Source organism: Pipistrellus hanaki, assembly GCF_964339955.1.
Source record: "Pipistrellus hanaki genome assembly, chromosome: 8".
NCBI classification, from domain to species: Eukaryota; Metazoa; Chordata; class Mammalia; order Chiroptera; family Vespertilionidae; genus Pipistrellus; species Pipistrellus hanaki.
In genome coordinates this window covers 9361389-9387311 of record NC_140510.1, presented here as the reverse complement: position 1 = coordinate 9387311, position 25923 = coordinate 9361389, and the positions used below count along the sequence as shown (strand labels likewise).

Genomic DNA, 25923 nt, shown 5'->3' with positions numbered 1-25923 from the left:
GCAGAAGCTCCAGCGCTGAGCACTGCAAACCACCAGGCCCTGCGCATGCCCAGGGTGGGCCTGGGGGCCACCAGCCAGGAACAAGGGGCGGAAAGAGGGCTTTGAGTGGGCAATTGCTTCAATGCCTGAGTGGTACCACCTGGGTGTCCTCTACCTGACAACGCACAAATTCACCCTGATTCAGAGGCGAGGCTGGGGCTTTGGCTCTGTCCCTGCCCCTCAAGTTCTTGGGGTCATTTTAAATATATTTTATTGATTTTGTACAGAGAGGAAGGGAGAAAGATAGTTAGAAACATCGATGAGAGAGTCATCGATCAGCCACCTCTTGCACACCCCCTACTGGGGATATGCCCGCAACCAAGGTACATGCCCTTGACCGGAACCGAACCCGGGACCTTTCAGTCCCCAAGCCGAGGCTCTATCCATTGAGACAAACCGGTTTCGGCCTTGGGGTCATTTTAACGTAACTGCGGTGGGCATCCTCCTGCCCTGTGGGGCCTCCTTCTCGCCCTGTCCCCATCTCTGACTCCCGTACAAAATCAGAAGTGCCGATGCTTTATTTGGCAAGTCTAGAAAACAGCAGGATGGGTGTTCCTCGGTGAGCACAGCCTGCCCGCACAGCACCGGAGACTGGCTGCTTCAACAGCAGAAACCGACTGTCTCAGTCCTGGAGCCGAAAATCCGAAATCAAGGCATCGGCAGGCGTGGCTCCCTGCGGGCCTGGCTCCCGGTAGCTCACTGACTGGCTGGGACATCATGGCCCGGAGCAGTAGCACTCTGATTTCTTCCTGTCTTCACCTAGTGTTCTCCCGTGTCCGCGTGTCCATGTCCGCAGGCCCCTCTTAGTAAAAACACAGTCAGATGGGAGTGACTTCATCCTAACTAATTACACCCTATCTCCCAATAAGGTCACATTCTGAGGAACTGGGGGTTCCAGTTTTGGGGACACAATTCAGCCCATAACAGGGGTGCAGAAGTGAGACTGGGAAGGGAAGGAAGCCAGTGATGAGCATATTCCCCAGCAGGTTCCCACTGTAGGCAATAGGAGGCCCGTGTGGAATTCTGGGAGACTGGGGGAGCCCACGAGGTGTGGGGCTGGGCCACTGATGTGCCAGCTCCCATTTCCCCTGGTGGAGGCCCCAAAGACAGAATTCCTGGGGCTTCCGGCCTGTGCAGGCAGAGTGGCCCGGGGTCCAGACACACCCCAGACAGGTGCTGGCAGTTGGAAGTCAGGCCCAGGGGGAGTGCACAAAAGGGCAGGGCACCCACATGTCACCCTAACTCCTGCCACCCCACAAAGCCTTCCTGGCCATCCGAGCCTGTCCAAGCCTGATACATACTCACCATCTACTGCGACCGGCCTGGTGCTCTCCTTTCTCTGAGCGGCACTGCAGCCCCAGGGCACCTTTTGGTGCGGGACCAGGTGGCAGAGAAGGGGGTGGGGTACTGTGGTGAAGGCTGACCACTCCCACCGCAGCCTCGCTGGGCTGTTAGCACGGCCACGGTCACTCCCCAGACTGTCCTTCCTCAGCTGCCCGGGGCCATGCCCGCAGGGGGCCTGTGCAGAAGGCAGGCGGGCCTGGGAGGGTCCACGGTGCTGCCAGCCCCCTCGTTCCATGAGGCCCCTCAGGCAGAGGCGTGGGCAGGCCTCAGGCCCCTGGGTGCTGCTTCATCTCAGCATCAGCCTGTGCGTGACCCGTGCCCACCAGATCCGGGTCAGGAAGGGGAAACTGAGGCAGCCCAGGATCTCAGGGGCAGACAGCACTCCAGAGATTGTCCGGCCCAGCTTTCCCTTCCCTGTGGAAACAGGCCCAGGGAGAGAAGTGAGCTGCTCAGATGACGTCATGATGTTGCTATTGACTGTAAGTAATAATGGAACGGTTAAGATTTATTGAGCACTTACTTAAAGCCTGGCAGGCACGGGCATGTTAAGTGCTCTTTAGGGAGTTTCTGATTTCATTATCACAGCCACTCTCGGAGCCAGTGCTGCTGGCTATCTTTCTTTGGCAGATGGGGAAACCGAGGCTCAGCAGGGAACTTGCCAAGTATGGCTCTGCTCTTCTGGGGGATTTCTCTTTGAGGAAAGGGCTCAAGCTCCCACACGGCCACCCCAGCATGAGTGAGCAGCTCTGGCAGGGTGGGGAGCCCACACTCACAAGCCTCCCACATTCCACTTGGCTCAGACCCAGGGACAGGAAGAGACAGGGAGCACCCCAGGGCCTGTCTGCAGCGGATCAAAGTGCGGGCGGGGGGGCCGCCAGCCCGGCGCTGAGGGGGAGCAGCAGCAGCGTCTTGGACGTCCCCAAAGTGCCCCAGAGACTCACTCCCGGCCCCGCTCTCACTCGGTGCCCAGCTAAGGAGCACACCACCACAAGGCCTCTTTGGGGCTCTGCCTGCGCAGTGAGGCCTCCCTCCCCTGCTTCCGCTTGCTCCTCAGCCACGCCCAGGGGCAGTCTGAGCGCCAGGGAGCCAGCGCTGACCTCTCGGTGAAGCGCTGTGTGGAGAACTCCAGGCAGGGCCAGAGGGGCAGGCGGAGCTTGCTGGCAGCTCTGGGACCAGGAGGCCAGGGGCCCCGCCCCGCGGATCCCCCTCGTGCACCCTCTTCCCCCCACAGCCCCGCTGATGAAGGAGGCTGTGGGTCCTGTGCGTTAGAACACTTCTCAATGTTCTTTCACCTGTTTTACTGAGATATAACGGACTCACAATGGTATTAGTTCAAGGCGCACAACGTGGTGATTTGATACTGGCACCTGTTGTGAAATAACGCCACAAAAGTCCAGTTACCATCCATCACCTCACTGAGTTGTTCCAAACACACCAAAAAGGTTTTCAATAACCTAATTATCAGATGTTTTTTTAAAAAAATATATGTTTTTATTGATTTTTAGAGAGAATGGAAGGGAGAGGAAGAGAGAGAAAAACATCGATGTGAGAGAGAAACATTGATCGGCTGCCTCTTGTATGCATCCCACCTGGGGATCAAGCCTGAAACCTGGGCATGTGCCCCGATGGGGAACGGAGCGGGAGAACTTTTGGTGCACAGGATGGCACTTAGCCAACCAAACCACACGGCCAGGCTGAGGATCGGATTTTAAATTTAAAGTTAAATAACATTTAAAATTCAGTTCCCCCACTGGACTAGCCACGTTTGAAGATCTCCGCTAGAGAGTGCTGAGTGGACTGTATAGGTTCAAGGAAACCAGCGAGGCGGGTTCTCTCAAGCATCTTTTCACAGGCGCTGATTTAAGTGTATCTGTCTTGGTTATTCTTATTGAGACTTGTAAATATGAAACAAACATATTTGTCCAGGGGAGTCTCTTTATTGAGTCCTGAGCCCTTTGACACAACTTGGAGTGGCACTGACAGCTGCCTTGCTTTGTGGTGCGACAATGTGTTTCACGCTGGCGTTGGACATTTTCTTCCCAAGAGCTGGAAGCAGCCATTTCTTCAAGGAGCTCTGCTTCCTGAGCGTGGGAAGCCAGAGAAATCCAGTTCTACGCCTGGGGCTGCTCATTGCTGCTGGGTTTGTCATTGCTTTTAAGACTTGTCAGTGGGCTGGAAAACACAACTAAAAAGAAAGAAATCATTTATATTAGTATAAAATAAAAATTTTTCATATGAATTTGTGAGTTCATAATGATATTTCCAACTCAAATTCAGAACCATAGAGTTTACTCAACCTTATCCATAGTATATCTATATCTCCTTCCTCTCATGCTAAATATCCCAGCTGTCGATGATACCTACATAATTAGTCACTCACATTATTTCATACCATACATACAGTATCTCAGAATACCAGCACTCCACAGAAAATATAATTATTATTTTTAAATGTGTTTTCCCCCCAGTTCTTTTTTACCTAAAGGCAGATCCCTCCACAGTTGTGCAAATTATTGTTTTAAAGTCATATTGACTCTCTCATCGATGTTTCTAACTCTCTATCCCTCTCTCTTCCTCTCTGTGAAAAATCAATAAAATATATATTTAAAGTCATATTGAATATTTTGTCTCTTGTATCTAAAAACTGGACACATAATTATGTTTATTTGTTTCATTTACTTTCATTTGGTGGGTATCCTTTTTAAAAAGGAATATTTGTTCTATAATAATGCAAACTATTTTAATGGTCAAGTCTACAAACCCAAGGTATATTAAAAGGAGCCTAATCTTTTTGGTGTTCTGAGTACCCAATTTCAATGTGGGGAAGGGGTTTTCTTGCACACCAACCAACAATTCTGACTCCAGCAGGGTGTCTGAGAACTCAACCCAAATCTCCCACTACCTCGCTGGAGAGAGCATCAGATTAAGGGGTCAGTTCTACAGACTGCCCTCTCTACCTCCGACACCAGGGCCAGCCAGTTTGTTACCTGTGCTTCTGACCAACTTGTTACAGATTAGAACTCAGGATGCCAATTACAAGTCCAGATTGTTACCTGTACATCTAACCAACTGGCTATAAATCTGACATTCCCATGACCCCCTCTTTGGGAGTTCAATTAATTTGCTGGAACAACTCAGAACTCAGAGAAACAGTTTACTTCCTAGATTATCAGTTTATTATGAAAGGATGTCACTCAGGAGCAGCTGAGGAAAGAGGTATATAGGGAAAGGTATGTGCCACCTCCCTTCCATGCCCTCTCCCAACCTCCCTGTGCTCCTCAACCTGGGAGCTCTCCTGACCCCATCCTTTGGGTTTTTATGGAGGATTCATTACACAGCCATGATTGATTAAATCCCTGGCCAGAGCTGGCAACTGACCAACCTCCATCCCCAGAGGTGAGTGGGGGACTGGAAGTTCCAAGCCTCTAACCACACCCTAGTCTCCATCACAGCCAGCACGTCCTTAGGGGCTTTCCAACAACCTCATTAACATAAGAGATACCTTTTTCACTCTTAGGAAATTCCAAGTGTTTTAGCAGCTGTGAGGCAGGAATTGTGCACAAAGACCAAACACCAAATATGAATGAGAAATATATGTTGGTCCTCTGAATGACCATATCTGCAATAATAAAAGACTAAGATGCAAATTGAACGTACCTTTATGATGCCTACCAGCCAATCAGGAGTGAGTATGAAAATTAACCCACCAAAGATGGTGGGTTAATTTGCATATCCAGGTGCTGAGCAGCCGGGGGTGGGACAGGACTCTTGTGTTGTCGCCAAGGCAATGACTCAGGCATTCCACACTGCACCCAGCAGCTCCAGGCCTCTGGGCAGCATGGGAAGGCAGAAAGGCTGCTCCAGCCAGATCAAAGATGGTGCCAGCAACCAGGGGAAGGAAGGCCCATTCTTGCACAAATCTTCCTGTGTTAGGCTTCTAGTCTATAATAATAAAAACATAATCTGCTAATTAGATTGGATGTCCTTCTGGATAAAGCCAGGGCTACAAGGGAAGCCCAGGTCCCTGGTACCAGAGGGAAGCTGATGCTTGCAGCCAGGGGAAGAAAGGCCTACTCTTGCACGAATTAATGCATTGGGCCTCTAGTCCTATCTAATAAAGAGGGAATATGCTAATTGACTTTCATGCCATCGCAAAGATGGCAGTGCCCATAGCCAATAAGGAGGGAATATGCTAATTGACTGCCATGCCCTCAAAAATGGCAATGCCCACAGCCACAAGATGGAGGCGCTCAGTTCCCTCAGCCCCACTGGGGCAGCAGGCACACAACACAGCCAGGCCCGCCCCGCGCACCTGCCTCTGTAGTCCCTCAGTCCCCTCAGCGCCCCAGCCACCCAGGGCCGGCCCGAGGCCCAGACAAGCCTTGGATGGCAGCTGCCCAGCCACCCAGGGCTGGCCCAAGGGACAACCAAACAACTGAACAAGCAGGCTGCATGGGGCAACCAGGCCAGCAGCAGGGGGGGAAGGGGGATAAGCGGGCAGTTAGGGGCAACCAGGCAGGCAGGCAGGTGAGCAACTAGGAGCCAGTGGTCCAGGATTGTGAGAGGGATGTCTGACTGCTGGTCTAGACCTCTCCCTGAGGAGTCCTGGATTGGAGAGGGTACAGGCTGGGCTGAAGCCCCACTCACCCCCACTCTCACCCACTGTGCATGAATTTTATGCACCAGGCCTCTAGTATATATAAATTTGTAAATCATAATATTACAAGCTTCTTTCCCTGTCCCCTCCATCTTACTCCCTATTCCCCCCAGAGAGAATTTTAAAACATTTCATGATTTAACTATGTAAAAATAAATCTTACATACATGCAGGTATGCATGCATTTGTGTATCACTCATTTTATGATAAAGAGGAGTGTACCAAACACACTGTGCCTCCTTGCTAAACACTAAACAATATGTACAATAGCTTAAAAATATTCCTCATTCCTTCTCCTAGCTACACAACACTCCATTGCACAGTATACTATAGTTCATTCCATCTGTCCTCACATAAAGCTACTTGTGTGGCCCTAGCTGATTTGGCTCAGTGGATAGCATGTCACTGGGACCGAGGAAAGGGTCCCAGGTTTGATTCCAGTCAAAGGCACAAGCCTGGCTTGTGCGCCCAATGCCTAGTAAGGGGTGTGCAAGAGGCAGCCAAAATAATGGTTCTCATCATTGATGTTTCTATCTCTTTCTCCCTCTCCCTTCCCCTATGAAATCAATAAAAACATATTTTTTAAAAAGACTAGTGTTGTTCCTGGTGTTTGACATTCCAAATAAGGCCTTATTACCATCCTCTGCAGGAGCCTTTCTGCCTGTGTCTGAGAGAGGCACCTGTGAGAGAGATGAGTAGGTCAGGGAGTGGATGCCTGTGTGATTTGCTGGGAATTCCACATTTCCCTCTTTCGGGGCTGTCTGCATTGCCACCAGCGATGTTAGAGGGCATTGCCCTGCAGCCTCTCTGTTGCCAAGCTTAGAGTTTTGCCAGTATGAAGATGAGAAATGATACCTTTGCCTACTTTGGATTTCTATTTATCTCCGAACAACTTAGTAAAAAGCACACCTTTCATCCACTCATTCATGATGCCCCCTTTATCGAAATTAAAATTTCCAGACATGGTTAGGTCTTGTTCTGAATTTTGTATTCCATTCCATTGTCTATCTTTTCCTTCATTCATTCAAGTCCAAATTGTTTTCATTATAGAGGCTTTGTGTTTTCATGTGGGATAGGGCTGCTTTATTTGCCCCACCACTGACTGCATTTCTTTTTCATCATTTTTCCTGGCTATTCTTGTGCTTTCTTTATCCAAATGAACTTTATAATTATTAACTTACCTAGTCTTGTCTCTCTCCCCCCCCCCCCAAAAAAAAATACATGGTATTTTCATTTGGATTGCAATAATTTACACATTAATCTAGAAAGAACTAATTCCTTGGTGATGTTGAATCTTTCTAACAAAAAGCAGGTATCTTTCCATTTGTTCAAGTCTATTTTCACATGTTTTGGTGTTTTATGGCTTTTCATGTTTTTGACATTTCTTTTTATATGAAGGCCTTGATGGGTTATACTTTTTCTTTGCTATCATAATCTTTATCTTCCATTTTATTTTCTAGCACATTTTGCTTATCTGTATGAAAACTTTTTATTTGTATGCTAATGGGGGGGGGGCGCCTTTGGGCTACCCTCAGCCACTCACCAGCTCAGGCCTTCTTGAACTAGGTGCCTGCTCCCATTTTGCCCAGGCCCTCCACCTGGAGGTCTGACAGCGGCTCTCCAAACCATCTCTCCTTCAAATTATTCCAGGCAGTAGGACCTCGCCTCTCTCCAGCTCACTTCTGGCAAAATGAGGCTCACCAAGCAACCCAGGCACAAACCTCTGACAGCAAACATTTTAAGAGACAAGTTGAAACATTAATAAAATAATAACAAAGGAGGTCAAAGAAGAGCAATTACCTATACCCACTGGGGAAGATTCGGGTTCAAATGTCCTCTAGGGTAGCCCATGTTCAGAATCTTCTAGTAATTTCATTGTATTTTAATTAGGTGTCTTTAATAATTCCTTTCTAAGCTGTCTTGAAATAATGTATTTTGTTGTTATGTGACTGGTGAGGACTAATGATATTTCTTAGGCTCACTGTTGGCTTTGAGATGATGTTCTCTTTTACAGTTTGGTTAAGAAACCCACAATGTGTCTTGAGAAAAGTCCTTGAGTGGCTCGCCCTGAGGGGGAGAAAGCCTAGCAAACATCCACTGGACCTCTAAGCCCTGCTGGTTTTACCCCTTTCCCTCCCCTCCCCACCCTCCCCTCCCCTCCCCTCCCTTCCCCTCCTCTCCACTCCCCTCCCTTCCCCTCTTCTCCTCTCCCCTCCCCTCCCCTCCCTCCCCTCTCGTCCCCTGGAGGGCTGCACCAGTCTCCCATGATCCCCTCTGAAATGCTCTCCTTTCCCAGGCTGTCCTGCACATGACTCCTCCTTCCTAGGCCTTACTCTAAGCTGACACAAGGACCTATGAGAGTACCACCCAGCGAGGACGAGGCAAAGACTGTATCTCATTCACCTTTTTATCTCTAAAGAGCATGGTACATGGTGGGAACTCAACAAGGATGAATGAATGAATGAAGTAGAGTCTATTTTCCTTTCCCTTTGGACCTAGAACTTATCTCAAGGAATAGAACGCAGCCGAGTGAGTGGAGGGGCCAGCCCAGGAGCCCTAAAAACAACCCACAATCAATCCCCGTGGGAGGACAGCCCTTGCCGTCCTGGCCCCCCCTTCCTCTCCTCCTGCCTCTGACTGGCTGTAGAGTCCACCACCAGCTCCTCTCAGCCACAGCCCGCTCCTCCCTTAGGATGTCATTTTGTGACCTTACTTGGCCCCATCTTTGTGTGTCTCTTGGTCAGAGTGTGGCCTCCTGGAAGGCGGAGGCTGGTCTCCCCTTCTTTCTGGTGCTCAGTGCTTGCTACCTGGCTCTGTAGCAAGCCCAGAACACGCAGGTGGGCTGCCTTCTCATCTCCCCGCAGCTCCAGTTAGCTTTGTGCGGCAGACTGGTTCCACAGACCATTTCTGCCCATTATGCTCTTCAGAGTCTCCTTCCCATCAAGAAGCAGAGTCTCTTTTCCTTTCCCTTCAATCCTGGAACTTCTTGTCTCAATGAATAGCAATGAGTGATGCTGTGTGACTTCCAGGGTTTCCTAAAGGGCGACAGGGCTTCCTCCGGTTATTTCTCATATGCTCACCCTTGGCACCCAGTTCCCATCAGGCACTGGGAGGCCCAAACCAGTCTAAGCAGAGAGGCCATGTGGAGGAACCCCCCAACAGCCAGCATGACCAGCAGGCATAGGAGCGAGCAAGTTCTTAGAGCTCTCATGAGCAGTGAGCGCCATAAAGCCAAGGGCCCCACAGGCCTGCCGCCCTCCCTGTCACGTTACATCGCTGAGCACAGCGTCCGGCACACAGAGAGCTGCTGAGGGAACGGGCTGGACGTGCACAAGGCCCTATATTAGTGCTAGACGTGGGCCAGGAGCTGGTGGGCCGAGGTTCCGGTGAAGGCCCTCTCTGCTCTCTCTCCGTTTGCCGCTGCTCCCAGCCTCCCGCTGCCTCTTCTGGTGCCCAGACTCCTGACCATCAGGGGTTAAGGCACAGCTTCTCCTCAAGCTGAAAACATTCCGTCTTCACCTCCACACACAGCCACCTTCTTGCCAAAATAAGCCAGGAATGGTTAAGGGAGTGCCTGGATTCCAGCAGGAGTTGAGCTGGTCTGAGAAGCAAAACAGAGAAAAGGAACTACCCAAAATGTTGATTTGTTTAAACTTCACAAACTTCACAACACAAGGAAGCCAGCGGAGACAAGCTCGTAATGAAGTAATCAGCCGACGTTGCTAATATTCCAGGAACATGAGCCGATTCCCCACACTTCCTGCCGCAGATATGAATAGGGTCATTAAAATATGGCCAAGGACGGGAGGGAGCGTTTACTTTTTCTGTCTCCTTAGAGTCTGTGTTCTGAAAGCTCAGCAGAAATTTAAACAAATAGCATGGAGGAATGGTGAATCTGATCATATTTAAAGAAAAAGCCCCTTTCAGATTTCACTTCCCTTTAATAAATGCTTTGGCTTCTGCAAGTTTGCTTTTTAAATCCCTGCAGGTTCCCTCCTCCCATCGGGATAGCCCATTTGAGAAAAACAAAATTAGCATCAGTTGCTCTAATATTGTTCTGCATATTTTCTTCTCTAGGTCAAGAAGAAATTGATGTTTCTCTCATACAGTTGCAGGTAAGGAGAAAGGAAGAAAGGGGAGGGTTAGAGGAAATGGGAATCAGAATGCTCCTTCTTTGATTAAAAAGTGAAAAGTTAGAGGAAGCTCAGTGGTATAGGGAGAAGGCTGCTGAAAACAAGGAGTTACATCAGGAATTGGGCCTGCGAAGCTCACACCCCACAGGGCGGCAGAGCTGGGTCTCAGAGCCTGTGGGTCCCCTGCTGCCAGACAAGGTCCAAGGCCGGAAGCGGGCCTGGGTGAATCTGGGTGAACCGATCTGATGCTACACCTACTGGCACTCCTGGCTCAGTGCTCTGACCTTGGACGCGTTACTTAACGTCTTTAAACCTCAGTAAAACCCCCTTGTAAAACTGGGCATTAAGACCTATCTCGGAGTTTTGTAGGTTAAATAAAATAAAGGAAATAAAACCTGTTCCCCAGCACATAGTAGGTGCTCCACAAATGTTCGGAAGAAAAATAAAAAATTCTCCCAATGGGTGAGGACCCTCAGTTCTGGACAGGCTGGTGGTCCCTGAAGGGCCAGGGGGCACTGGCCAGCGGCCCCCACGCTTCTCCCCACTCCGAACCCCGGTTCTGGCTGTGGTGCAGCTCCAGGGCCCTGGGCTAGTCACCAGTTTGCTTAACAAGTTCTTTCACACACGCATACACATTTTGGCCCCAAAATTCAGTGAGGTTTTTTCCTCCCTTCTTCCTCTGTTCTGATTACTTCCATCTGGCTGCGGCAGCTCCAGTGGAGTCTCTAAAAACAAAACAAAACAAAACAAAAACAAAACAAAACAAAAAGTCCTCCCAGCAAAACACACAAGCACTAACCCTAGAAGGCTGCCTCGCTTCTCGCCAACCAGCGTTCCAAGGGCCACCCAGACCCGCCGAGGCAGGGCGCCCAGGCAGGACCCATGGCACCTGCATGCCCTGCTGGCTGCAGAGGGTCCGCCGGGGCCAGGGACCCCCACCCTTCCCTGTCCCCGGGTCTCCGCCTGCGCCCTGAGAAGCCGGCGCCCGGGAGCCGCGGCGGGCGCTCCGGCCGGGGGAAGAGGGCGGTGGGGCGCGGTGATGTCAGAGATTGGAAACAGCATCCAGCGCCTCCGCTCCCGGCTCATCTGACTTGAGTTAGCGACCCCCACCCACCCGGCGCCCCAAATAAAGTGCTGCAGACGGGCGCGCTCTCCCCTCCCAGGATGGAACTCTCCTTGTAGGGGTGCTTTCTCCCCTCGGGGCTGGGGAGGGGCGTCCCGGCCGCCTCTCCTCCCGGGTCCCCGGCGGCCTCCCCTCCCCGGTCCCGGCCGGCGGGTGCGGGCGCCCGGTGTGCCGCGCGGGGGCGCTGCGCCGTCCGGCGGCGCGGGAGCGGGAGTGCCGCCGCTCGCCAGCCGAGGCAGCACGGCTCCGCGGACTTTCCTCCAAACTCCCATCCATGCGACTTCGAGCCGGAGCGAGAGGCGGCGGCGGCGGCCGCTGAAGCCGGCGAGGGAGGCCCGGGCGGCCGGAGGAGCTGGAGGAAGCGGCGCGGCCCGCTCGGATCGCGGAGCCCCGGGGAGCCCCCTGCGCGCGGCGTCCGGGGCGGCCGGGCCCCCGCCCGCCTCTCCGTCCCCTCTCCGTCCTCTCTCTGCCCGGCCCGCCGGCCTCTCCGTCCCCTCTCTGCCCGGCCCGCCCGCCTCTCCGTCCCCTCTGTGCCCGGCCCGCCGGCCCGGCCGGACGGAGCCCCGCGCACGGCAGCCGGCGGCCGGGCGGCCGGTCCCGCGCCGGCCACGTTGGGATGCGGGCCGGCAGCCGGCGCCCGGCTCCCCGGAGGCCACCTGCGTGCTGGAGGTAAACTTTTGTCTCTCTCGGCGAAGTTGCGTCGGCCTTCTGTTGCTTGCCTTTCGCGGAGCGCCCCTACCCGGCCGAATCCCGGCGGCGGGGATGCTGGGCCGTCCCGGAGGTGCCGGGCGCTGGGATGGGGACCCAGGTTTCGGGGTCGGGGCTAGGAACGTGACTGGGGCGGGGTGCATTGCATCCCCCTCCTACCTGGGGGAGAGAGCCTCTCTCTCCAGTGCACAGCCAGGCGGCCCTGGCCCTCTCCACCGCCGGAACCGGGGGCTGTATTTTTATTATTTTATTATTTTTCTTTTTGGGGGGAGGTGGCAGGGAGGCTGGGATGCTGCTGGCCTCCGGGAGTGGGCAGTGAGTGCTCAGTGAGCGTGCGGGGTGGAGGGCTGCAGCTCCCAGTCGTGAACTTCTAACCGCACTTCTCTGGCCACACGTCCCGGCCCGGCCTTTCTTTCTTCCTCCTCCTTCTCCCCTCCTCCGGCCCCGCGCCCCCTCCCCCTCGGCCAGCTCCCCTCTCCCTTCTCCCTTCTCCCTCCGCCTTCCTCCTCCTCCTCCTCCTCCTCCTCCTCCTCCCCCTCCTCCTCCTCCTCCTCCTCCTCCTCCTCCTCCTCCCCCTCCTCCCCCTCCTCTTCCTCCTCCTGCTTCTTCACCTCCCCCCTCATCCTCCTCCTGCCCTCCGCCCGGGATCGGCTGGGCTGCCCGCAGGGATCCGCGTATGAGCCCCGGCCGGTCCGGGTCCCCCACCCGCACTCATCCCGCCCCCACTCAGCCCCCTCCCCCGTACCCCACCCTCCGAGCCAATCTCTCAACAAGTATATTTGCTGAGGAATTTGAAAAATCCACGACTGGAACCTGATCTGTGTGTGATGGATGGGGAGAGGCGCGGGGAGAGTTGGGCGCCAATCCTATTAGGGGTTTGGGGAGGGAGCGTTTCCCGGTGGGGGGGGGGGGTGCGGGGAGGGGAGAGGAAGGCGGTGTGCTGTGTGTGAGTGTGTGTGAGTGTGTGAGTGTGAGTGTGTGTGTGAGTGTGTGTGTGTGTGTGAGTGTGAGTGTGTGTGTGTGAGTGTGTGTGTGAGTGTGTGTATGAGTGTGTGTGAGTGTGTGTGTGTATGAGTGTGTGTGAGTGTGTGAGTGTGTGTGTGAGTGAGAGTGAGTGTGTGAGTGTGTGTGTGAGTGTGTGTGTGAGTGTGAGTATGTGTATGAGTGTGTGAGTGTGTGTGTGTGTGAGTGTGAGAGTGTGTGTGTGTGAGTGTGAGAGTGAGTGTGTGTGAGTGTGTATGTGAGTGTAAGAGAGTGAGTGTGTGAGTGTGTGAGTGTGTGTGTGAGTGTGAGAGTGAGTGTTTGTGTGAGTGTGAGAGTGAGTGTGTGTGAGTGTGTGTGTGAGAGTGTGTGAGAGTGTGTGTGAGTGTGTGTGTGAGTGTGTGTGAGTGTGTGTGAGTGTGTGTGAGTGTGTGTGTATGTGTGTGTGAGAGTGAGTGTGTGTGAGCGTGTGTGAGTGTGTGTGTGTGACTGTGTGTGTGACTGTGTGTGACTGTGTGAGTGTGTGTGTGAGACTGTGTGTGTGACTGTGTGTTTGTGTGTGAGGGTGTGTGTGAGTGTGAGGGTGTGTGTGAGTGTGAGGGTGTGTGTGTGTGACTGTGTGTGTGTGTGTGAGTGTGAGGGTGTGTGTGTGTGTGTGTGAGTGTGAGGGTGTGTGTGTGCGTGAGTGTGAGGGTGTGTGTGAGTGTGAGGGTGTGTGACTGTGAGTATGTGTGTGTGTGACTGTGTGTGTGTGTGACTGTGTGTGTGTGTGACTGTGTGTGTGTGTGACTGTGTGTGTGTGAGTGTGAGGGTGTGTGTGTGACTGTGTGTGTGACTGTGTGAGTATGTGTGTGTGTGACTGTGTGTGTGTGTGTGACTGTGTGTGTGTGTGACTGTGTGTGTGTGTGTGAGGGTGTGTGTGTGACTGTGTGTGTGTGTGAGTGTGAGGGGGTGTGTGTGTGTGAGTGTGAGGGTGTGTGTGTGCGTTCGCGCACACTCCAGCCCAGTCTGGGAGCTGAAGTCCACCCAACTGGGCGCCTTTGAGTCCTTCGGCGTGAATCGCTGTCATTTCCTAGGAAACCCGACTTCCACGGGAGAGGCTGGGGATGGAGCCGCGCTGCACCCGTGGCCTGTGCACTGCAGGGCCGTCTCTGGTCCCCGGAGTGCTCTCTCTCTGGTGTGGGTCTCCCTGGCTCTCGGAGTGGATCGGACTGGAGCTGCAGGCCTTTCCCCAGCGCCTCCGGCCGCGGGCCACCCCGCTCCGCTCCCTGCCCGGGGCGCTGGGGCGCTGGGCGCACGGCCTCCCGCTGGGGCCTCGCCCGGCCCCGCCCGGCGGGCGCTGTAATCCCGGCCTCAGATAAAGGAGCAGTTGTAAAACGCTCACAGGCTGTTTGCAGACGAGGCTCTGGGGATGTTGGAGAATTTGAAAGTAAACGTTTCCCTCACAAGCGGCATAAAATAGTGTTTAAACAAATATTGTATTGGCATGCTCAGGGGGCTCGGTGCCAAAAAGTAAAGTAAATAAACTGCGAAATCCAAAATATACAGCGGTGGACAGCAGGGGAATAGGCGGGCTCCTCACAGGCCCTGATGGAGTCTGTTTGTTTGCTCCTCACCTACCGGGATCCTCCCGCCCATTTCCCACCTTGGCTGGCAGGTCTCCTCCCTCTCCCCGCCTCCTGCAGGCCTCGGGCCTGGGAGCCCGAGGAAGTCCATGGTGTGGCTGCCAGGCTGGCCTCCCAGGGGAAGGGAGCACCGTGGCTGAGCCGCTGCCGGGAGTTCTGATGCTCTGACGCTTCTGGTCTGCGGGGACAGCCATTCTAGACTCGGGGATCTGGAACCAGAGATGCGCCGTCCTCTCTTCTCCAGCCTCTGACCTCCCTCCTTGCTCCTCTTCATCTTTCTTGCTTTCGTTTTCCTAGTCGCGCAGCCGCTCCCTGCGCCGCAGAGGGTTACAGGAAATCGTGGAGATGTCCTCTCCCGGATTTAAGTTCCACTCAAACCCGGACAGGGGGACAGTTGTCACGCCTCTGAGAGTCTCAGAGTTGGATTTTGAAATGTTTGGGGTGGTTTTGCATTTCTCCGTGCTTTGAGAGATCGGCTGCTTTCCTGAGGTTGAGTGGTTCTGGGGGATGTAAAGGAATGCAGGAAGGTCCCATTCCAGGCGGGAGCCTGGGGCCCAGGAGACGCCCCGCAGTGCACAGCCCTCCCGTGGTGGGCATCCGGGTGACAGTGTGGTCAGAGCTGTCCGCTTTCTAAGTCAGTAGGTGCGAATGAGAGGGAGCGGAGAGAAACACTCCAAACCGGGGCCGCTCACTGCGGAACGAGGTGGGGCTGTGAGATGCTTTTCCTTCCGTGGGAATCGTTCTGAGGGGATTTCACACAAGGGGCAGACTCCATCCACAGAGCCTCCCACGCTCCTCAGCCTTGCAGGGGACTCCTGGCCTGCCCCCTTGAAGTGTGTGTGAGAGGTAGACCAGACCCCTCTGGCCCAACAGCGTTAGGGCGGAGGCCACGCCACTGCCCCGGGGGTGCTCCGGCCGGCAGAGGGGACCCCGGGGGTGCTCCGGCCCGCGGAGGGGACCCCGGGGGTGCTGCGGCCCGCGGAGGGGACCCAGGGCACCGGTCAGCGGCTGGTTGCCGGGCTTCAGGGGTCTTGGGAGCTGTGTGCCGAAGCCGGCTTGTTTGCACTGCAGACTGAAAAATACACAAATACTTCATGCTTTTTGTGCTCCCACAAGTGCCCTGTACACAGTGTAGCCCCTGGGACTGGATTAGCAGGCCAGGGGATTCAGCAGCCTGCGGACAGAATGGGATATTTGCCTAATAAACACCCTGCATCCATCGGGGCCTGAGGGGTGGGTAGGGGGGCACTTCACTTCAGAGACGCCAGCCATCCCCTTTAACTGGGACCTGGAGGTTGTCACGTGCGCTTTGAAAGCCTGTGTGACCCCTACACATGTAGCTGGCTTAGTCCAGGGCAAAACCCAGTCCTCCGTCGTGTGCATTCTTGGGTCAGGCCGCTTGTCTCTTCCTGGTGGAGGGGTGTGTTCAGTGGGGCTTCCGTTCGCCTGAGGGCTGCTCGCCCATGACGCGGGCCTGCGGGAGGTGGTGCAACCCAGCCCTGGCCCAGGGGTGATTTCTACCTGTGCCAGGGCCTGGGTCCTGGCACTCGAGGGCCTCCAGGCAGATGGACCAGGGGGCCTCGTCGCCCGGGGTGGACAGCTGCAGCTGCTCCCGCTGGGCGGGCGCCCTCTGCAAAGGAACCCCAGGGAGGCAGCCCCCTTTCTTTTCAGTGAGCGGCAGAGGCAGGGACCAGTGAACCCGTGAGGAATGCCAAAGAGAAAAACTACCTCAGGTTCCAGAAAGTGCGGAGCGGGGCTCGGTGATGGCCCCAGAGAGCGGAACACACCGTTTCAGGGGCAGGTCACGGCTGCCACATGCACGGGCGGGAGGCTGCTCCGCCTGCTCCCGTGGGCAGCCCCTGTGGGCAGCGCGTTCGGTGTGTCCTCTGGTGAAGAGAACAGCTTCCTGGTTTTCAGATAAATGCAGGACTCCAGGCCCCACGTGACTCATCTTCTCTGAAATGAATTTGAGCGTTTGCTGCGGAATAGAAAGGCTTTAAGGAAAGAAAACATCGATCATTGCTTGTAGATTCTGAGGGTGACAAATACATCCTTACCCTTCAAACTATGCTTAAAGCCGTGGGAGAGCCCGGCAGCCGTCACTGCATACGCTCTGCGTGGTTAGCATCTTATTTTCTCAGTTTCTTCATCAGCAAAGGCGCCCTCAGCAATCCTGTGCTGTTCTGAGTCTAGTTTCTTTTATACAAACGGGGGAAATAACTTAGTTAAGATGTGACCAGAGAGAACACAGCAAACTGTCTTTGTGATGTTGGTGTAAGTTGAGTGAGTGAATGTGGCTTTGTGTGTGCGCATGTGTGTGGTTAAGAAACCAGGGAAGAGGGTCTTAGCCGAGTGCCGGGTTTCATGCATTAGCATAAGAAAAAAGTTGTAGTGCATTTACTATTGTCTGGAATGAGGAGTGCCAGCAAAGGGAAGGGAAGCCCAAAAGGGTGATGGTCCATTGATTCCCCAGCGGCCTCCGCTGGTCGTGGCTGAAATCTGTGATCAGATATCACTTTTATCTTGCTTTTCCATTCTCAGGCCTTTTTCACACATCCACTTTTGTCAGGGTTTATTGATTATGTTTTCTTCTCTGCAAATCTGTGGAAAATTTAATGAACCAAAAACATAGTGAAGTAAAGGGGACTTTTTATTCATTAGTGCGGGATTGATTCCCCCCTTGGGGGAAGGCCCTGGCCTCCGAGCGGGTGGGGGGTGGGGAGGGTGGGTGGCCCTGCTGCAGGCAGAGGCAGGGCCTCCCCACGCCGGGGCCTCCCTGCTGACCAGGACGCCTCAGCCAGGCACTCCTGTCCCAACCGAGCATGACAGCCCTCATTCCCCCATGGCTGTCCCAGCCAGCCCGAGTCTACACGCTGCAGACCCCTGCCTGGCTGTCCAGGCTCCTGCTCAGTGGTGTGTGTGGTGTGAGTGTGTGTGTGTGGAGTGTGTGTGTGTGTGTGTGAGAGAGAGAGAGAGAGAGTGTGTGTGTGAGAGTGTGTGTGTGTATGTATGTGTGTGTGAGTGAGTGTGTGTGTGTGGTGTGTGTGTGTGAGAGTGTGTGTGTGTGGTGTGTGTGAGAGTGAGTGTGTGTGTGAGTGTGTGTGTGTGAGAGAGTGTGTGTGTGTGGTGTGTGTGAGTGTGTGTGTGTGTGTGAGAGAGTGTGTGTGTGTGAAAATGAGTGTGTGTGTGTGTGTGTGTGTGAGAGAGAGAGTGTGTGTGTGTGGTATGTGTGTAGGTGGGGTCTTTGTGTTCTTCAACCACACAGACCATCTGAGTGCCGGGGCCTTCCCTGGGACACAGTTAAGTATCTCTTCCCCCAGCCCTCGCTCTCAAACCTGTAATTAAGCAAAGCCCCTGGTGTGATTATGCTCTGCTGACTCGGCTGGGTTTGGAGCGGCTCCCTCTGTGAAACAGGGTGAACTCTTGCTCTTTCCAGAGGCTTCCTGGCAGCCTACAGCACATTTCTACCATCCATCTGTCTGTCAGTCTCTCTCCCACGACTCTTCTTTTCTCCCTCTTCTCTCTCCATTAATTCTTTCCTTCTCCTCCCCCTTCCCAACCCCCTCCTTCTCTCTGTCTCTTCCTCTCTTCCCTACTTCTTTTATTTCCTTCTGTTCCTCTTCTCTCTTCACCTCCTCTAGCTCCTATTTCCTTATGTATCTTTTTATCTCTCCTCCACCTTGTTTTTCTCCTCTGATCCTCCCTCCCGTGTGTCTTTCCTTTCTCGCTCCTCTCTCTCTCTCCTTCCTGCTCTCCTTCCAGCGTTCTCTCCCATCACCCCCTCCGTCCCCCCAGGACTGGCCCTGGAGATCCTGGAGGAGGCGGGTGCCCAGCCCTTGGGGACCATGCCCACATCCAGGGGATGGTGGGTGCCCTAGTGCCCTGTGCAGGCGCTGCACTCCCACCTGCCTGCTGCCTGGTCTGTGGCTGAACAATGGCCACATTGTCCCGGCCGCCTCCCGGCCTGCTCTGGCGAGTGGGGACAGGCCGGACCCTGCTCTTGGCGAGTCAGAGAGAAAGCCAGCAGGCCAGACCCGAAGCTGCGGTTTGGAGTTAAGCTCAGAGTCTGCAGAGGGGATTGAGAGCCTTCACCAGAGCCAGGAGACAGGCCACGTTACTTCTGTGAGGATCACAGATGGACTGTCAGAGCTTCTTTCTGCCCCGTCTACACCCAAACGCAGAGGAATGGTAGTTTCTCAAAATAGTGACCCCCTCTCCCACCGCCGCCTGCCCCCACTCGCCTTGACCTGCAGGGATTGGAGAACTCTCGGCGCTCAGAAAAAGAAAGATCTCTGAATGCCTGGGATGTGAAAAGCGCATCCGCGCCAGTCCAGCCGATGCTTAGCAATGCCGCTTTGTGTGGTGGACAATGCAATAAGTCAGCTCGACTTTTGAGCCACATTCAGAAGGAACTGCAAGGGCCGCTCAAGTACACTTGTGCTAAGTTGAATTGATTGAGATTTAATGGCGGTTAGCGGTGATGAATGGTAATGATTTCCCCGAGTGTCTGTGGCATACTTGACATTCATAACTGGAGAGCGTTTGTGCGCGCACCGAGCGCCGCCACACACGTGAGCCGGGCGTTATCCGTCTTCCCGGGCGCCAGCCCCTCGCCGGCTTCCTCTTCTCAAATCCTTCTCCTGCTTACCATAATTCAGTTGTTTGGATGATTTAAAAAAAAAAAAAATAGGAAAAGAACGAGAAAAATCTTTCTCTATTGAGCACCCACATCATGTCAACATAATTTTGAGCTCATGATTTTTTTTTCAATTCCTGCATAAATCAGCTTCTAATATACAGAATGTGATGAATTTGTTTCAGCTGCCATCATGAATTAATGTTATGCAAATAGAAGCTTTGCAGGTGAAATGATTTACTTAATAATTTCAACTTCTAATATTTAAACTCATTCATTATATTGGGAGCTAAAAAAAAAAAGAGAAGCAAGTCCATATTTTCCAACCTGTGACTGGGGAGACGAGTGTGTCAGTGCTCGCAGCGCTGGCAAACCCCGGTGGCCGGGGACCGGCTCTTCCTTTGCTGATTTTCCTGGAGAATCTTTCGTTGCCCAAGCAGGGTGGAGAGGCAGGGGACGGCAGTCTTACCAAGCTGCGTCTGGGGAGGTCACAAAGGCGTGTAAACAACTCCAGCCTGACCCTGCAGGCACCCTGTGCCCGGGACTCACCACGTGGGGAGGGAAGGAAGGCTTGAAGGATGAGGATGTCTGAGCCAGAGGCGCGCGCGCAAAGGGGCTCGGATGCCCCCGCCTTACTCTTTGTCGTTTGCTGGTTAGGACCATCCGGGAGCCAGTCGGGCATTGGTGCCTGCCCAGGAAGGTGGTGGTGGGTTGGAAACCGGGCAGACCTCCCTGATCCCTCACCCTGCCACAGCGTCCTTTCAGGCTGAGGAAGAGAGGGAGAGTGATGGAGGAGAGCACGATGGAGAGAACTGAGCCTGAGCCCCATGGGGCTGCCCTCAGGGAGAGTGAGGCTCCTCACTCAGAGCTGGGTGACCCGGGGCAGGCTGCTTGACCTCTCTGTGGAAGGAGGGGCTCCCGGCTTCAGAGGCCTGGGCAGCAGCCCTGCCCTCGCAGCCCCTCTGAGAACCGGGATGAGGACCAGAGTCCCGAAGACTGGGTGTGGGGTCCGGCTATCGCCTCTGCTCCTGGGGACAGTGTAGGAGGCACCTGGAAGGGTCGGCCCCACCTCCTGCCAGCCCCTCTCCTCAGCTGGCCTGTGCTCACAGGGGGCCTGGGTGGGGCTGCACTGGGGGACATTGGAGGGGTGGGGAGAGCACTCGGCCCTCAGGGCCTCCTCAGACTTTCCTGAAGGCTGTAGACCGGTGGGAGGGAGAGCTGACACATACATACGTCGTGGATCCCTGGAGATAAGGGTAGAGTTTTGACTTTACTTCACCAAAACAATTGAGGTCATTGCAGTCGGATGACAGGTTGAAGGCACATCATTCAGACAGCCCGCCGTGGTGATACATTGTGTCAGGCGGTGACAGCGTAATGAGGGCTGGTCCTCCCTGTCTGCGGAGATCAAGGTGAGGGGACAGCTCTGTGTCACGGGCTGAGGGTGGGCCTGCGCTGCCCGTTTCTGCAGGAAATCCGACTCAGCAGTCCCGCAGCCGGAGTTTCCAGGATGCTGCTGGGGGTGTGGAGCAGGGAGCGGGCTCCAAATGCCAGGCAGATGTCTCCATCTACGATAGAATGTGCCAGGTTACTCTTCCTGGTGAGGGGGTGTGTGGGATAACGGGACACGGGACATGGGACATGTTATTTACTCTGTTATACGCATGCATCAGTAAGACTTTTAACAAACAGGCCCCTTTATGAATTAGAAGATTTTTTTTTTCTTCTTCGAGGCACTTACACAAAAAAGAGAAGTGGCCTGAGACTGAAGTCAGAACTGGGAGTGAGTGATGGGGGAAAAGCCGAGAATGGGCCTCAGGCATCTCCGAGCTGCCTGGGCCCCTGGCTGGGCCTCAGTTGGGAAGCTCGTTGAAATGCCGAGTCTCAGGCCCCGCCGAGAACTCCTGAACGAGAGCTCCTGTGGTGTGGGCCCCGGGGTCTGCACTTTGTCTGGGACGCTCAGGTGCAGCGAGGGCCCTGTGTTTTCCCCCTGGGATGTTCCTTTGTGACATCTGCACCAAAGCCGGTGGACAGCCAGGACTGGCCTCCAAAGACCGAGAGGCTAGCCAGCTGTGCCGCCGGAGGCGGGCACACAGGCTGGCTGCCCTCCATCTGAGGCCGTGGCCAGGGCGGGGAGGGGCATGGACAGCCACTGGTTTTCTGTGAAAGGCAGCCCTCAGGCCCTGAGAAGCCAGCGCCGTGAGCTGTGAAATCTGCCTGTTCTGTGGCCTAGCCTGGCCGAGGGTGCCAGGGTGGCTCTTCCCGGCCCCCGTGGAAGGACCGCGTGTGCTGGGAGCGCGGTGGCCGTGCTGTGGCTTCGTGGCCGCGGTGGCCGGCGATCCGACCCTCTTCAGTCCAGCTGGGCTTTCACAGTCTGAGCAGGTCTTTGGGCAGTTTGAACACACCGAGGTTTGACTCAAGGGCCTACCTGTGGTGTCTTTAGGGTTCCCTCAGGGGAGGAAGGAAATAGACTGGCAGGAGTGACAGTGGGGTGGCCTCCAGCCTCAGAGCTGCCGGGAGCCCGCCCTGCCCGCCCTGGGCCAGCCCAGGTTCCCGCACTCTGCGGCCGGCCCCTGGCCCAGCGCACAGCACACTCCCGTGCCGGCCTGGTGTCCGCACACTTCAGGAGGGCAGCTCCGTACTGTGCCTGGCGTCTCCTGAGCGAGGGGCGAGGGAGAGCCTGGTGGGTGGGCGGCAGCCGGAGCCTCAGGACCCCAGGCTTCTCTCCGAGGCCTCGCTCAGCGCAGAGGGATCTCACAGGCGTGTGCGAGCACTGATGCGGCCTGAGGAGGAGCCCAGCCTGCCTCTCAGGGTCAGGGCCTGGGAACGGTGGTCCTCCCGCCACTGAAGTCCTGCCGCCTTGGAGGCGGGGGCTAGGGCTGGGCCAGCATTTGGGGCTTTGTGATTTGTACTGTCCTGCAGGGCTGACTCTTAGCTTCATGTTACTCTTTCGCGTACATGTGAGCAAGGACTTCGAGAGAACATGAAAACAACCCTTTCACAGGTTTGAACTTGGGGCCTGTGGATGCGCCCCATCTCCTGTGCGGCTGGTTCAGAGGGTGGCCGTCCAGGGACTGAGCGGATCTGGAGGCAGTTTTCCTGGCTGCCCACGTGTGCTCAGGCCTCTGTGCAGTCCCCGCTCCTGCGGGCACCGTGTACAGCAGATGAGGGCACGCCGCCCGGCTGCTCCATCTCCGTCTCCGCTCGGTTGCTGGTGTGCAGCACTGAGAGCTGGTGCCGCTCCTTCTCTAGGTCCAACCCTCCGTCCCAGGCCCCCTCGGCCCCAGGCGCCAAACCCAGCTTTCTGCCCAGCACAGATGAGGCCCCTGTGGTCCCTCCTTGCCACCACGTCCCACCTTCAGGGGCCCACCATGAGCGGGCCGGCTGGAAAGGAGGAATGTCATCCTTTGTAGAAGCAACTGGAAGCCTTGATTCGCAGGGCCTGGGGGTGCTGACAGACACCCCAACCCCTGGTGTGCGATCTGTTGACTGTGACTTCAGCAGTGGGAGTCACGCTCTCGGACCACTGCCCAGCACAGCATCTCCTGGCATCCTCACGAACCGGCTGCCCGAGAGAGCACCACGTGTGCCCACAAGCCGCCTGACCGCTGCCCAGCCCGCACACAGGCCTGCGGGCAGCGGCGGGCGAGCCGGGCTCTCACTGTCCCCCTGGCAGCCCGGCTCGCCCCAGGCTGCCTCAGCTCTCCCAGGGCCACGCCCTGCCGTCCCTCTTCCTTTGCTTTAATTTCCTTAGGTTTCTGAATTCTCTTCTTTGCTTGGCTTGGGGGCTCTTGTTCAAGGTCTGGACTATGGTTTAAAACTTGGTGACTCAAGCAAATGAATCTTCTCTTCTGATGTGAAAATGTGAAAAACAACAAAATATTTTTCTACATGCTTAACACTAACACATGCTATTTTTTTTTAAAACCAAACACTTGCAAAATAGGAAACAGCACAAAGAGGGGAACTTTATTAAATTGTCTCTCAGTCTCTTTCTCTCTGTTATTTTGCATGAAATGATATTTTGCTCTATATTTTCTCACAGAATTGAAGCATGTGCTTCCGTGCAGCCTTGTAACGATGAACATTTTCTATGCTATTAGTGAATAATTTTATGTGATTTTTAAAAAGTGGTCACATAACGTTTCTTTGCCTCTGTCATATTTTGTTTCACTTTCTTTAATCCGTGGACATTTCGATTGTTTCCGGTGTTGTTACTGTAGATAACGCTGGAGTGGACATTTTGGTGTGTAAATGTTTACCTGAAATTCTGAGTATTTCCTTAGAATAGGAAGGTGGGATAACTTAGCCAAGTGTTTGGACAGCAGTTTTTGAGGCCCTGGTTAGGCCTTAGTGGAGTTCCAGCAGAATCTCCCTGGCTTTGGAGAGATTGAAGATGCTGGCTGAGGTTTCAGAGAGCTGGTGCAAGCCGCTGGGAAGTGTTATTGAGTGCCTGCTGCATGCCAAGAGCGTGCATGTCGCTGGTTGAACACGGCCTCATTTTGCAGGTGGTGAACTAGTCTCGGAGACACCGGGCAATCCCCATGTTCGCCTAGGCCAGTGGTCGGCAAACTCCTTAGTCAACCGAGCCAAATGTCAACAGTGCAATGATTGACATTTCTTCTGAGAGCCAGATTTTTTAAACTTAAACTTCTTCTAACGCCACTTCTTCAAAACAGACTCGCCCAGGCCGTGGTATTTTGTGTGGAAGAGCCACACTCAAGGGGCCAAAAAGCCGCATGTGGCTCGAGAGCCGCAGTTTGCCGACCACGGGCCCAGGCAGTGGAGGCAGAGCCCTGAGCCTAGCCAGACCTGTGGACACCTCCCAGGACCTTCTCCTGAGAGCCGCCCTGGGAGCAGCGGATCTGCCCCAGGCAAGGACGCAGATAGTTTGATCCTTAGCCAGGGCCCTGTGCTCCCGGGATGTCTGGCAATGTCTGGAGACGTCTTTGGTTGTCACAACTGTGAGGTTGCTGCTGGCATCCAATGGGCAGAGGCCAGGATGCTGTTGCACTTCCTGTGGCAGCCCCACCATGGGGAGAGAGTCATCCTCAGATGTTACCAACTTTGCTCTGGAGAGAGGCCCAGCAGGGTGCCCCACCCCGCCCTGACACACAGGAACACAGGACCGCCTGGGGCTTCCTCTTCCAGCGGCTGGCACATCCTGCAGTCACTCGCACAGCAGGCGGCAATCTCAGACCTTCCTGGGCCTTGCATCTGAACAGTGTGGCTCTCGCCATCAAAAGGAATTCCTCCTGCAATCCATCAGTCGATCAGCCAGCACTCCTGGAACAGCTGGCATGTGCCTGGCACTCACTGAGCTCCCTGCCGCAGGTGCACGCCTTGCTAACGTGCTTAACAGCCGAGGGCCTCTGAAATCCCAGCAGGTTTCTCGAATGTGCGTCTTCCTTTGTTCCCCTCCGTGCCCGGCTGGGCGGCTGCTGCAGGAAAGGCATGAACTGGCCAGCGTGACCTCACAAGGCGGCTACCTAGGAATGTTGGCCCGGAGCAGGAATTGTCTGTTTTCCTGGCCGAGGCTGATAAGTTTCCCACTTCGCAGTGCATTTTTTACCAGGCTCTTCCCGGCAGCTGTTAGTTAGAGTCCTGGGTCCAGAGTCCTGGGTCCGAGTAAGGAAGAGCTGGGGTGTGGGCCTCGGGCAGTGGCTCCTTTATTTAACCAGAATGTGTGTCTGAGTAGCCCGGAGGGACTCCCCCGGAGAGGAGCAGAACTGGATCTCCACGGAGGGGCAGGAGAGGGAGGGCGGCCGAGGCAGGGGAACTCGGGCACACGCTGGCAGAGTGAGGCATCTATGGAGCCTCCAGGGGAGGGCTCTGCAGAGGCCCTTCACGAGAGCCTGGGTGCCGGAAGGGGAGGTTCTGTGAGTCCCAAGATGGCTCTGCCACCTTCCGGGCACTCGTGTGGTTTAGCTCAGATCGTGGGATAGACTCACATGAACAGCTCATTGGGATGCCAGTCAACCCGAATCCTAATTCTCTTAGCATGTGCTTCCGTGCTTCTGGTTTAAGCCAGTCACCATCCTGCTGGGCCTTCGAGCACCATGTCTGCTGCAGAAGCTGTGGCTGGGCTGCCCCGTGCTCCCCACACCTGGACCCTTCTGTGCTCTGTCCCTGGCCGAGGAAGGCAGCAGCCACCAGCAGAGCGAGTTTCTAGAAAGTGCTGATACAGTACCCATGGCACCAATCTCCATGCCGCCAGTGGCTGCCCGGGGCCTGAGGGGAGGACCCAGTGCCCCTCTTCCCTGCCTGCTCTGGAGGGGCCTTTTCCAAGTGTGTCTCCCACAAGCCAGGATGGTGGTCCTGCTCTCCAGTCCTCCGACCTGCTCATAGCTGGTCAGAGAAGAGGCACAGGGCTTCAGGAGGCTGGTGGTCATGTGGCTCCCACAGGCCAGTCCCACCCCCCCCCCACCCCGGGGCCCTCGTGGGAGGACTGGGGAGTGGCCCGGAATGTCCTAACCCCATTGTCGTTGTACTTAGTGATCATCTAACCCGGAGAGGGCAGTAACAGCTTTGTTCTCCTGGATTAAAAAATGTGTGCTGTTATTTTTGGTCAACTTAATTGTAGTCTTCACCTTTTATTAATATTTATTCCCCCTCCGCATATTTTACAGCGCTGAGATTGTATGGTTTATAGTTTGCTTCCTATGATTTTCACTTAA

General features: G+C 54.8%; 1 protein-coding gene and 1 long non-coding RNA gene across 4 annotated transcripts in view; one reads left to right on the top strand and one right to left on the bottom strand.

Annotated features, from left to right (window-relative positions):
• Nucleotides 1-2894: 2894 nt before the first annotated feature.
• On the bottom strand, nt 2895-7890 carry LOC311626617. 2 transcript variants are annotated; one of them, XR_014795734.1, is made up of 3 exons: nt 7841-7890; nt 5041-5325; nt 2895-3555 (listed from the first exon to the last, which is right to left on the bottom strand). It is a non-coding gene; the product is annotated as an uncharacterized lncRNA (long non-coding RNA). The 2 variants fall into 2 exon arrangements; XR_014795735.1 differs by lacking the exon at nt 7841-7890 and adding an exon at nt 7584-7755.
• Nucleotides 7891-11405: 3515 nt separating this feature from the next.
• The window catches only part of GLI2 (GLI family zinc finger 2), a 209244-nt gene continuing 194726 nt past the window's right edge, over nt 11406-25923 (top strand). Inside the window, exon 1 of one of the 2 annotated variants that reach the window (XM_084892197.1) lies at nt 11406-11965. The gene's annotated coding sequence lies outside the window, so the exon portion shown is untranslated. The remainder of the gene's footprint in view (nt 11966-25923) is intronic. The other variant, XM_084892196.1, reaches the window with a different exon arrangement.